Source organism: Punica granatum, chromosome 4 (assembly GCF_007655135.1).
Source record: "Punica granatum isolate Tunisia-2019 chromosome 4, ASM765513v2, whole genome shotgun sequence".
Classification (NCBI taxonomy): Eukaryota; Viridiplantae; Streptophyta; class Magnoliopsida; order Myrtales; family Lythraceae; genus Punica; species Punica granatum.
The window spans coordinates 22,540,011-22,554,406 of record NC_045130.1 but is presented as its reverse complement, the minus strand read 5'-3'; positions in this window follow the sequence as shown (position 1 = coordinate 22,554,406).

Below are 14,396 nucleotides of genomic sequence, written 5' to 3'. Positions count from 1 at the left end.
CGGGGTTCGCTCCACTGACAAACAAACGGCCCCTCAAAACGGGTCTACAGGCGCCCAGGGACCACCAGGGCCGGGGAGCAAGCTTCAGACAACCTTCCGGAACTCGGCTCGGTCTCCCGAAGTACGTTTCAGTGGTCACGAAGGCCTCCCGGCGAGCCTTCGGGTATTTCCACGGAAAGCAGAGACCACAACGATCTCTGAGTACCTCACAATAATCCCCAAGCATCTCAAGGCATTCAGAGCACACTGAGAAAATCCCGATCAAAGTCCCTAGGTCCTCCCGGGCTAACGGTCCCCGACCGAGGACGACGGGCCAACGATCCCCCGCGGGGCAAAAGGATCGCCAAAACGAATGCAGGCATGCACAAAGAACAATCGGGGATCGAGGGACGCTAAACTCCACTCCGAACGTCCAAACGAGGCAAAACCGACTCCCGAGGCGCCGAGTCGCCCGAACGTCCGTCCACACGACGCATGGCGATATTAGGCTCATTCAAATCCTCATCATTCAAGCGTTCCAAATCCATAAATTAATTGGACGTCGGAGATCGGACGCGCGCTCAATCAAGTCCCAAGTATTTTCCGGCTTTTCTCTCGATCAAATGGGACCCACAGCTCAGCCGAGCCAAGCCATCAAGCCGCGGCTCAACCCCAAGCCACGGCTCAACCCTCGGCTCCGATTGGACAGCCCCAAGCCGCGGCTTCCCCCCCCATGGCCGGCGGCTCCACCTCCCAAGACACTCCCTCCACCACACATTTTGAATTTCCCTCACATCCATCACCTCCCTCCATCCATCCATCACACCCATCACCCATCCATCACCCTATCAATTCCCTCTTGCTTCCCCTACACTCCACATGACTATTTCCCCATCCTAATCCCCTCCAAAATTCGGCAGCCCTAGATTAAGGCCCTAATCCGTGATTAAACTCCCCAAATCAAGCCGTTAGTCACTCCTATAAAGCCTCTAGCATCATTAAGCTTAATGACTTCTTCATTCTCACTCTCTCTCAAGCCAATCTCTCTCCAAAAACCTCTCAAGCTCCAGCCCTCTCCCTCACTTTCGTTCAGCCCGTGCCAAGGCCGAAACCGGCTAAAATCGCCGGAAAACCACCCGGTATTCCGGTAACCACCCGACCCGACTTAAGCCAAAAATTATCAAACTTCCTAGCCTACATATTTCCCACCCCCTAAGTCCATTTTCGGGCTTAGATTTTCGATTTGAGGTCCCTAACACCCCGTTCAAGCCGAAAACATAATCGGGTTCCTAGAGCATACCAGCGCGCACCGGACACTTCCTCGACCTGCCATCACATTCAAAGGGTTCCTCACAACCCTCACCCTCTCTCGTGAAGAGGTGGTCACGTTCCGAGGGCCGATCAACCGTGCACAACCACCATTCACCCGTTTCTCTCTTACCGGGTCTTACACGTTTTTTACCGAACATTGTCTCACATTTTCGAGTTTGCTCAGGCCTTGGCACGCTCGGGTCTACCCGTGCCCGTCTAGATCCGCCTCTTAGGAGTCCAACGAGCCCGACCTTGCACCGTGCCGTGCCCGGAGCTCGCGTGCCAAGCCATTCTCCCGAGACTGCCGCGGCTGTCCTCCTCTCGGGTCACTCCACCCGCAACCCCAAACCGAGTCTTGCGACTCTCGTGGCCGCTTCCCCGACTCTTTTCCTCGTGCACCGAGGCTAGGTAACGTCCCCCTACAACTTAGAAGAGTTAGGATCCTCGATATTCGTTTATATGAAATGTTATTGTGGCTTAAAGAACCCGAACGCATGAAAGCTCCCTCTTTTCTTTCGGATCCGAACTTCTATGCAACCCCATACATCGTTGCTTGTTTTATTTCCTTGATTATGTCTTGACGTCGTATGAACGTGCATGCCATGGCGGGACATGATTTATTTCGAGGCTAGAGAACTCCTCGTGGTCCGCAGGGGTCACGGAACTCGCGGCCATGCCTCCCGAAGGGATGGCCAAGAGTTCCCATGCCTCTCACGGACGCACCGGGCGCTCTTTCGCCCCGAGGTTCGTCGTCCCCCACATTTTACTGTCCCGAGCATCGTGTAATGTGTGAGCATGACGAGAAACACTCGGGATCTAAGAAGGAGAGGCCTTAGAGGACTCGGTTGCACCAAGAGGACCCACGGCCATCCCCCTTGCTACGGGGACCGTGAGGTCCCTTGGCCCACCCGAATCCTTAGGGTTCTTTTTTCCTTGAGGCCGTGTGTTTCCCGTGGATTATTTCCGGGTCTATCGTTGAATGAGTTGATGTCGTTCGTTAATTCCATGAATATGTTGTTTTTGGTTGTCTCGTACGTTTATTTGTGCAAATCGGGGTCGCGTCGACGTCGATTTAGTAAAATGTGTGTTATTATCACGTATGTGTTATTTGTTGAATGCGAGGGACGGTTAGGAACAACGTGAAGGACCCACCGAAGCTCAAACCGGGTCAAGGAGCATTCGGCCATTCACCCTTGAGAGGTGGCCGGATCATCCGTGACCTCGTGGGAGTCTCGGTTGGTCTCTCCATTATTCCAAAGCCGATCCTCGGAATTGTTCGTGATTACATTCCCTTTTAATCGTTGCCCACGCGTTTATTACTTATTGGATATGTTAGACCCGAACCTCATCCCTCAAAACCGCAACCGCGACATGAAATAATAAATATCGAAAAATCTCCACGAACGGGAAACGGGACGTGCCACTTGATTAATTAAACTACTTGGACCAAATAATTGGGTTAATCGATCCTTAATTCGTAAACGCATCGATGGTTTACGGAACGGCGAGAATGCCCTTTTTCACTAAAATTCACAATTTCAAAATACCGAGACGCGTAACACGAATAGAATTGACGTCTAGCGAGTACTCACGTGCCTTGACTCGAGTCCGGGCCCAATTTGAGGCGGCCCGAGTCGGGGCATGAGAATCCTTCTTAGACTCCTTCGTGTGACGCAAATCTCCAATTTATACACGAACATCACAATTTTATCATCCAAGGGCATATAACCGTCATTCCTTGATTCACCGATATCCTAGGCCTTAGGAAGTCGGAAACACCTCGATCTATGGACGGAAAGGGGCGGCCCGTTCAGGTGCGAGTTTCATTCGTACGGCCCATTCCGTTCACTTTCGGTGTTTCTATCTTCCTATTGTAGATTCGGTGGGGAGCATTTTATTTCAGTTACAAAACACAAAGAACCAGACTAATCATACATCCGGCCTAATCAAACACTAGATAATGGATAGGCGGAATTATAGATTCCAATCTAGAGTCAAAACACGAGTTCGGCTAATTCGGTGAAACCGCAGTGACACTTAACTGAATAAGAGTCATAAAACAAACACACACATGTAATTGGCTTAGAACCCAATTCTAATCCACCATCTATGTTTGCCTAGGTTAGATACATTGTTTGCTAATCAACCCCGGTTAATAACTGATTAAATCACGTACATTCGGCCTAATACACAACTCGTCTGTATTCACCGATACTTATCAGTTGTTGTCTGTATTTCATCAGTTTTATCAGTTTTCTTCTGTTTTATTATTGCTTTTGCTGATTTGTTGCGATTCGGGCCCGAGCCCATAGGTTACGTGTTATACGGGGTCCAATGCCCCAAACCACCGAACACGAGGTCCAACGCCTCCTAATTCACCGAGCGCGTGCAACCCGAGTGCGGAATGGGATCTAGCTTCGATTCACCGTTACACTCCGAACACGGCCTATGTGGAAGGCAATTTGGATTGGGCGTGTGAAACGAATCTAGATATCACCCGGGAGCTCGATCGGCCCAACGGTTACAGTGGGAATCAACCGATTCTCCTGCAAACCGTTGGATCGATCGGACCCGACCCCCGGCTCCTTGAGCCCGTGTTGCCTTAATTCACTTATCGGCTATTCAAAATACACGGTGAGCCGGAGCGGAATAGTGGCCCAATGCAAACCGATCGGGATCCATTTACTTATTCGGTTATACTTTGTAATTGTTCGAGAGAACATTGTGAGGATTCTATTTGTATGTTCATTCATCTCCTTGTAAGGATCCCCGATCGGTGAGCGAGAGGTCCGAGTGCTGGATTGGTTAAGTTGGTCTATCGCCACCAAAGGGTGAGTAAGCTTGGATACTCGTGGTTTCGGTTCACGCAGGGAATCGACCATCACGGTTCGATGAACTGTAACGCTAAGATAGTGAACCGACTCCTCGATGAACAAGCCTACTCATCTTTCGGACTCTTGGCCCAACTTGATCAATTCATCGAATTTACGGTGTCAAAACGGGTGAGTTGAGCGCAACTCTAAATCACGCGGTAAATAAACAAAATGGCAAGCCTAGCAAGCTAGAGTATCGAAAGGGCGTGCGGGATATAGGCCCGCATGTAATAGAACCCCCGAATTCGGAATTTCCGGTTCCGTACAACTATTGCCTTAGCATTTAGGTGTACCCCGTACCCCTAGACCCGGGTAACTTGCCGGCCCTTGACCCTCGGGTCATAAAATGGCAATGGCGACTCCTTCTCACGTGCGTCCGTCGCGCGTCCCCGGGAAGGTGGACACTCCCAAGCCGCGTTTGCTTAGGCACGCGCATGCGTGCCCCGACGAGATTAAATTCGGGTGCGCACACTATGTATGCATGGTCATACGAAATATGGACGTAACAATGGAAATAAAATGCGTAACGATGCATGCTTTGCATGGGGAGTTCGAATCTAAAAAAAAGGTGACATCTTTTATGTATCCCGGTTCTCCAATCCTCGTTATCGTTTCATTCAAACAAATATCGGGGATCCTAACTCCTCTAAGTTGTAGAGAGACGTTACCTAGCCTCGATGTGCGAGGGAAAGAGTCGGGGAAGTGGCCGTGGGAGTCGCAAGACTCGGCTTGAAGTCGCGGATGGGTGACCCGGGTAGAAAACAGCCGCGGCCAGTCGGGGAAAAACAAGTCGGCACGCTTGCTCCGGTCACGGCACGGTGCGAGGTCGGGTTCGTTGGACTCCTAAGAGGCGGATCTACACGAGCACGGGCAGACCCAAGCGTGCCAAGGCCTGAACAAACCCGAAAATGTGAGAGAAAACTCGGTAAAAATGAGGAAAACCCGGTTTGAGAGAAACGGGTGAATGACGGTTGTGCACGGATGATCGGCCCTCGGACGGTGACCACCTCTTCACGGGGGAGAGTGAGGGTTGTGAGGGACCCTTTGAACGTGATGGCACGACTCGCCGAAGTCGTGGGAAGAAATGGCACGTGGCTTGCTCGGTGTGCGCGGCTATGGAAGTCTCGGGACCCGAAAGTTCTCACCGTTGGAACGGGGTGTTGGAGGCCTCGAATCGAAAATCTAAGCCCGGAAATGGACTTAGGGGGTGGGAAATATGTAGGCTAGGAAGTTTGATGATTTTTGGCTTAAGTCGGGTCGGGTGGTTACCGGAATACCGGGTGGTTTTCCGGCGATTTTAGCCGGTTTCGGCCTTGGCACGGGCTGAATGAAAGTGAGGGAGAGGGCTAGAGCTTGAGAGGATTCTAGACAGAAATTGGCTTGAGAGAGAGTGAGAATGAAGAAGTGATTAGGCCTAATGGTGAAAGGGGCTTTATAGGCTAGGCTAATGGCCTGATTAAGAGAAGCTAAGTGCAGTTAGGGGGGATTAGTGGGCTGCCGAAATTAGAGGGGCATTGATGAGGGGAAAATGTCATGTTGAGTGTAGGGGAAGGCAAAGGATGGTGATAGGTGTGATGGATGTGTAAGAGGAAGTGATGGATGTGTAAGAGGTGTAAGAAGATTTGAATTTTGTGGTGGGGGGAAGCTTGAGCCGCCGGCCATAGGGGCAAGCCGTGGCTTATTGCGGCTGAGCCGCGGCTTGAGGGTTTGAGCCGTGGCTTGGGGTTGAGCCGTGGCTTGATGGCTCGGTTTGGCTGAGCTGTGGGTCCCATTCAATTGAGAGAAAAGCCGGAAAATGCTTGAAACCTGATTGAGCTTGCATCCGACCTCCGATGTCCAATTAATTTGAAGATTTGGAATGCTTGAACTACGAGAATTTGAACGAGCCCAATATCGCCATGCGTCGTGTGGACGAACGTTCGGGCGACTCGACGCCTCGAGAGTCGATTTTGCCTCGTTTGGACATTCGGAGTGGAGTTTAGTACCCCTCGACCCCCGATTGACCTTTGTGCATCCTTGCATTTGTTTTGGCGATCCTTTTGCCCCGTGAGTGATTGTTGGATCGTCGTCCTCGGTCGGGGACCGTTGGCCCGGGAAGACCTAGGGACTTTGACCGGGGTTTTCTCAGTGTGCCCTGAATGTCTTGAGGTGCTCGGGGATCGTTGTGAGGTGCCCGGAAATCGTTGCGATCTCTGTTTTCCGTGGAAATGCCCCGAAGGTTCGCCGGGAGACGTTCGTGCCCACTGAAACGTAGCTCGGGAGAACGAGTCGAGTTCCGGAAGGTTGTCTGAAGCTTGTTTCCCGGCCCTGGTAGTCCCTGGATGCCTGTAAGCTCATTTTGAGGGACCGTTTGTTTGTCAGTGGGGCGAACCCCGGGAGCTCTGTCAGAAAAGGCGTCCGTGGAGGATCGGGGTGTCCCGGCTTAAGCAGGATGCCCCGGAAATGCGCCCGGACGTGTCATTGGTCACTTTGGCACTAAGAGGGATTTTTGGAGTCCCATATTAGGCACCTTTCGGTGCTTCGGTGACTCGATGATGAATAGTGCCACAGTGTCAGCTCCGTCGTTTCGGGGATTCCTTGTTCGTTCGTTCTTCCGATAGCTTTCCTCTGCTTTTCTCAGTAGACCGTGCTCTTCTCCTATTGCTCATGACCCCATGCTCGCCTACTTGTCTCTAATTGCCGGGTGATGAATAGTGTCCCGGGCCTCGGTCAAAAATCTCGCGTGGGAAGCCGGTGGGCCAAAATGGGGTGCTGACATATATATATATATATATATATATATATATTTTTTTTTTCCAGAAAGTTTTGCATTGGGCAAATGGCGGGAGTTGATACTCGTGTATGTGAATGGAAATATCTTACAAACGAAATGGGTGCGAGGCCCGACGAACGAAAAGCAAACACGAGTCGTCACGGATAATACTTCTTGATGGCGTCAGCGTTGACGGGAAGTGCATTTTCGGTGCCGTCCATATCGCTCAAAATGACTGCTCCCCCGGAGAAAGTCTCTTTGACGACGAAGGGACCATCGTATTTGTACGAGAACTTCCCTCAAGAATAGGTTGCGACATGTAAGACCTTTCTCAAGACAAGGTCACCGGGATTGAACTCTCGGTGACGGACCTTGGTGTTGAATGCTCGAGCCATCCTTTGTTGGTAGCACTGTCCGTGGCATAGTGCCTTCAGCCTTTTCTCGTCGATGAGGTTTAATTGCTCGTATCGTTGTTTCACCCACTTTGCTTCTGCAAGTTCGGCCTCGGCAAGGATCCTCATGGAAGGTGTCAGCACCCCATTTTGGCCCACCGGCTTCCCACACGAGGATTCCCGATCGAAGCCCGGGACACTATTCATCACCCGGCAATCAGAGGCAAATAGGCGGACACGGGGTCATGAGCAACGGGAGAAGAGCACGATCCACTGAGAAAGGCGGAAGAGAGCAGTCGGAAGAACAAACGAACGAGAAATCCCGAAAACGACGGAGCTGGCACTGTGGCACTATTCATCACCGAGCCACCGAAGCACCGAAAGGTGCCCAATAAGGGGCTTCAAAAATCCCCCTCGGTGCCAAAGTGACCAACGAGCATTTCTGGGGCATCCTGCTTAAGCCGGGACACCCCGATCCCCCACGGACGCCTTTTCTGACAGAGCTCCCGGGGCCAGCTCCACTGACAAGCAAACGGCCCCTCAAAGCGGGCCTACAGGCACCCAGGGACCATCAAAGTCGGGGAACAAGCGTCAGATGACCTCCGGAACCCGACCCGGCTTCCCGAGGGACGTTTTAGTGGTCATGAACGTCTCCCGGCGAGCCTTCGGGGCACGTCCACGAAGAACAGATATCACAACGGTCCCCGAGCACCTCACAACGAGCCCCGAACACCTCAAGACATTCAGGGAACACTGAGAAAATCCCGGTCATAAGTCCCTAGGCCTTCCCGGGGCAACGGTCCCCGACCGAGGGCGACGGGCCAACGATCCCTCGCGGGGCAAAAGGGTCGCCAAAATGAGTGTTAGGATGCACAAAGAGCAATCGGAGACCGGGGGATGCTAAACTCCACTCCGAACGTCCAAACAGGGCAAAACCGACTCCCGAGGCGCCGAGTCGCCCGGATGTCCGTTCACACGACGCATGGCGATATTAGGCTCATTCGAATCCTCGTCGTTCAAGCATTCCAAATCTACCAATTGATTGGACATCGGAGATCGGATGCGAGCTCAATCAAGTTTCAAGCATTTTTCGGCTTTTCTCTCAATCGAATGGGACCCACAGCTCAGCCAAGCCAAGCCATCAAGCCGCGGCTCAACCCCAAGCCACGGCTCAACCCTTGGCTCCGATTGGACGACCCAAGCCGCGGCTTCCCCCCCCATGGCCGGCGGCTCCATCTCCCAAGACTCCCCCTCCACCACACATTTTGAATTTCCCTCACATCCATCACCTCCCACCATGCATCCATCACACCCATCACCCTTCTTGCTTCCCCATCACTCTACATGACTATTTCCCTTCCCTAATTACCTTAGAAATTCGGCAGCCCCCTCTTAAGCCCCTAAGCCATGATTAAATCTCCCTAATCGAGCCGTTAGTCATCCCTATAAAGCCTCTAGCATCATTAGTTCTAATGACTTCTCCATTCTCCTTCTCTCTCAAGCCAATCTCTCTCCAAAAACCTCTCAAGCTCCAGCCCTCTCCCTCACTTTCGTTCAGCCCGTGCCAAGGCCGAAACCGGCTAAAACCGCCGGAAAACCACCCTGTATTCTGGTAACCACCCGACTCGACTGAAGCCAAAAATCATCAAACTTCCTAGCCTACATATTTCCCACCCCCCAAGTCCATTTCCGGGCTTAGATTTTCGATTTGAGGCCTCCAACACCCCGTTCCAGCCGTGGAAACATTCGGGTCCCGAGATTTCCCTAGCCGCGCACACCGAGCAAGCCACGTGCCATTTCTTCCCACGACTTCGGCGAGTCGTGCCATCACGTTCAAAGGGTTCCTCACAACCCTCACTCTCCCCCGTGAAGAGGTGGTCACGGTCCGAGGGCCGATCAACCGTGCACAACCATTGTTTCATCCGTTTCTCCTTTACCGGGTTCACTCAACTTTTATCGAACTTTATCTCACATTTTCGTGTTTGTTCAGGCCTTGGCACGTTCGGGTCTGCCCATGGTCGTATAGATCCGTCTCTTAGGAGTCCAACGAGCCCGACCTTGCACCGTGCCGTGCCCGGAGCTCGCGTGCCGACCCGTTCTTCCACAGATTGCCGCGGCTGCTTTCATTCGGGTCACTCACCCGTAACGTCCTTGTGCGCACCCGAATTTCATCTTCGTCGGGGCACGCGTGCGCTCGCCTAAATGCGACGCGGCTTCGGAGTGTCCACCTTCCTGGGGACGCGCGACGGACGCACGTGAGAAGGAGTCGCCACTTGCCATTTTACGACCCGAAGGTCGAGGGTCGGCAAGTTACCCGGGTCTAGGGGTACGGGGTACACCTAAATGCTAAGGCAATGGTCGTACGGAACCGGAAATTCCGAATTCGGGGATTCTATTACGTGCGGGCCTATATCCCGCACGCCCTTTCGGTACTCTAGCTTGCTAGGCTTGCCATTTTGTTTATTTACCACGTGATTTAGAGTTGTGCTCGACTCGCCTGTTTTGACTCCGTAAAATCGATGAATCGATTGAGTTGGGCCGAGAATCCGAAGGACGAGTAGGCTTGAGGGTCAAGGAATTGGTTCGCTATCTTAGCGTTACAGTTCTTCGGACCGTGATGGTCGATTCCCTACGCTAACCGAGACCCTGATTATTCGAGTTTACTCGTCCTTTGGTGACGATAGACCGACTTAATCGACTCGACACTCGGACCTCTTGCTCACCGATTGGGATCCTTACAAGTATATGAATAAATATACAAATAAGATCCTCACAATGTACACTCGAATAATTACAAAATGCAACTGAATAAGTAAATGGATCCCGATCGGTTTGCATTGGGCCAATATTCCGCTCCGGCTCACCGTGTGTTTTGAGTGACCGATAAATAAATTAAGGCAACGCGGGCTCAAGGAGCCGGGGGTGGGTCTGATTGAACCGATGGTTTGCAGGAGAACCGATTAGTTCCCACTGTAACCGTTGGAGCAATCGAGCTCCCGGGTGATATCTAAACACGTTTCACGCGCTCAATCCAAATTCGCCTTCCACATAGGCCGTATTCGGAGTGTGGCGGTGAATCGAGACTAGATCTCATTCCGCACTCGGGTTGCACGCACTCGGTGAATTAAGAGGCGTTGGACCTCGTGTTCGGTGATTTGAGGCGTTGGACCCCGTGCAACACGTAACCTATGGGTTCGGGCCCGAACCGCAATAAATCATCATAGGCAAGGATAAAACAGAAGAAAACTGATAAAATTGACAAGATACAGACAATAACTGACAACTATCAGTGAATACAGGCAAGTGGTGTATTAAGTCGAGTATACGTGATTTAATCAGTTATTAACCAGAGTTGATTAGCAAACAATGTATCTATCCTAGGCAAGCATAAGTGGCGGATTGGAATGGGGTTCTAAGCCGATTACATGTGTGTGTTCGTTTTAAGACGCTTATATGGTTAAGTGTCACTGTGGCTTCACCGAATTAGCCAAACTCGTGTTTTGACTCTAAAATGGAATCTATCATTCTGCCTATCCATTATCTAGTGTTTGATTAAGTCGAGTGTACGATTAATCCGATTGTTCGTGACTTGTAACTGAAATAAAATGTTCACCACCGAATCTACGATAGGAAGACAGAAACACCGAAAGTGAACGGAATGGGCCGTGCGAATGAATCTCGCACCCGAACGGGTTGCCCTTTCTCGCCCATAGATCGAGGTGTTTCCAACCCCCTAACGCCTAAGGTATCGGCGAGTCACGGAATGACGATTATACCCTTGGATGATAAAATTGCAATGTTCGTGTATAAACGGGAGATGGCGTCACACGAAGGAGTCTAAGAAGGACTCTCGTGCCATGACTCGGGCCGCCTCAAATTGGGTCCGGACTCGAGTCACGGCACGTGAGTACTCGCTAGACATCAATTCTATTCGTGTTACGTGCCTCGGTATTTTGAAATTGTGAATTTTGATGAAAAAGGGTATTCTCACCATTCTATAAATCGTCGATGCGTTTACAAATTGGGGGTTCAATTAACCCAATTATTTAGTCCGAATGATTTATTTAATCGAGTGGTACGCCCCGTTTATCCCGTTTGTGAAATTATTCGACGGTTATCCATTTGGGTCACGATTACGGTTTGATGGGTGGTCACCCGAGACTAACACATCTAGTGAGTAATCGGTGCGTGATCAATGAATAAACGACAAATATGATTACAAAGCAACTCTAAGAATCGACTTCCAAACGGAGGAAGAGACCGGTCTTGACTCGAGGAGAGCCACGGGACACTCGGTCACATCCCAAAGGAAGTAACCGAATATTTCCTTGGCTCATCCCCCGAATCTCGGACGGTCTCTTACGCCGATTTCAATCGCTTCTTACATTCATAATGCGTCAATCAAAATAATGATGCAAATATCGGTTATCTCGGTACCGTTACAACCACAATCACATAAAATCACACGACACGCACGAACGAGGCATTCAAACGGAAATATCAAAGGCAGTATTGAATCATACGATTGGGAATACGTGAAACACGGGAACCGACTTACTTCGGGGTGGGAGAAGCCACCTTAGACCCATGTGGTCCAAAGGGACTCTCGGCCACACCTATTCAAGAGTGGCCGTGAGTCCTCATGGCTCACACGAATCGAGGAGAGTTCTCCAAGCCCGATCTAAATCTATTCCCGCCATGCTAATACATTGTATGTGATAAACAACGATGAAAAGGAACGGGGACCGACTAGCTTCGAGGAAGGAGAGATGCCCTAGCCTCAGAGGAGCCATAGGAGGTCACGGGTCACCCCCTCAAGGCTGGACCGTGCGTCCCATGGCTCGGCCGTGACTTGGGATCTCTCCCACTTCGACTCATGTCGTCTCCCCTCATGATATACGCACTCATACGGCATGTGGACGTGATAAAGAAAGGAAATAGACGTGTAACGTTGTATGGCATGCATGGGAAGTCCGGATCCGAGAGAAAAATGCAAGCTTCCACATATCCCGAACCTTTAAAGCACATGACCACTTTATACAAGTAAAGATCGAAGATCCTAACTCCTCTAAGTTATAAAGGGATGTTACCTAGCCTCGTGCACGAGGAAAAGAGTCGGGGAAGTGGCCCGGGGAGTCACTAGACTCGGCTTGGGCGTTACGGGTTGAGGGACCCGAGATGAGGCAGCCGCGGCAGTTTCGGGAGAATGGGTCGGCACGCGAGCTCCGGGCACGGCGCAGTGCGAGGTCGGGCTCGTTGGACTCCTAAGAGGCGGATCTAGGTGACCGTGGGCAGCCCCGAGCGTGCCAAAGCCTGAATGGACCCGAAAGTGTGAGAGAAAGCTCGGTAAAAATGAATGGAACCCGGTAAGGGAGAAACAAGTGAATGGTGGTTGTGCACGGTTGATCGGCCCTCGGAACGTGACCACCTCTTCACGAGAGAGGGTGAGGGTTGCGAGGGACCCTTTGAACGTGATGGCACGACTCTCCGAAGTCGTGGGAGAAAATGGCACGTCGAGGAGCTCGGTTGCACGCGATTGACGTTATCGGGACCCGACTCTCTTCACGGCTGGAACGTGGTGTTGGAGGCTTCAAATCGAAAATCTAAGCCCGGAAATGGACTTAGGGGGGTGGGAAATATGTAGGCTAGGAAGTTTGATGATTTTTGGCTTAAGTCGGGTCGGGTGGTTACCGGAATACCAGGTGGTTTTCCGGCGGTTTTGGCCGGTTTCGGCCTTGGCAAGGGGTTGCACGAGCTGTGGGAGTGGGCTGAAAGTTGAGAGGATTTTAGAGAGAAGTTGGCTTGGGAGAGAGTGAGAATCAAGAAGTGATTAGAGTTAATGATGGAAGGGAACTTATAGGCTAGCTTAATCGGGTAATTAGGGGAGACTAAGTGCGGTTAAAGGGATAAATTGGGGCTGCCGAAAATCCCAAGGGGGATTAGGATGGGGAATATGTCACATAGTGTGTGGGGAAAGCAAGGTGGAAGTGGTGGGAGGTGATGGGAGTTGATGGGTGTGTAAGAGGAAGTGAAAGAAGTGAGGGAAATTTGAATTGTGTGGTAGGGGGTGCTTGGAGCCGACGGTGGGAGGGAGGAGCCGACGGCTTGGGGCTGTCCAATCGGAGCCGAGGGTTGAGCCGTGGCTTGGGGTTGAGCCGTGGCTTGATGGCTTGGCTTGGATGAGCTGTGGATCCTGTCTGATTGAGAGAAAAGCCGGCAAATGCTTGAAACCCGATTGAGCTTGCATCCGACCTCCGATGTCCAATTAATTTGAAGATTTGGAATACTTGAACGACGAGGATTTGAATGAGCCTAATATCGCCATGCGTCGTGTGGACGAGCGTTCGGGCGACTCAGCGCCTCGGGAGTCGGTTTTGCCCTGTTTGGATGTTCGGAGTGGAATTTAGCGCCCCTCGACCCCCGATTGTTCTTTGTGCATCCTTGCATTTGTTTTGGCGATCCTTTTGCCCCGTGAGTGATTGTTGGCTCGTCGTCCTCGGTCGGGGACCATTGGCCCGGGATTTTCTCAGTGTGCCGTGCTCTTCTCTTATTGTTCATGACCCCGTGCCCGCCTATTTGCCTCCGATTGTCGGGTGATGAATAGTGCCCCAGGCTTCGGTCGGGAATCCTCGTGTGGGAAGCCGGTGGGCCAAAATGGGGTGCTGACAGTCCTATCCGAGTCTTGCGACTCCCACGGCCGCTTCCCCGACTCTTTTCCTCGTGCATTGAGGCTAGGTAACACACATCTTCAACTTAGAGAAGCTAGGACCTCCAATCTTTGCTTGTATGAGGTGTCCATGCGTTTCAAAGGGGCGAATGCATGAAAGTCTTTTTTTTTTCTTTCGGATCCATATTGCCATGCAAATCCATGCATCGTCACATGTTTTTTTTCGTTTTGTTTCCTTTGTCACGTCCGAACGTCGTATGAGCATGCATGCTATGATGGGAGACGGCCTATTTCGAGGTTGGAGAGCCCCTCGTGGTCCATAAGGGTCACGGGAACTCACGGTCAACCCCCCCCCCCCCCAAAGGGGTGGCCGAGAGTCCCCTTGCCCCTCACGGACGCACGTGAAGTTCTTCCGCCCCGAA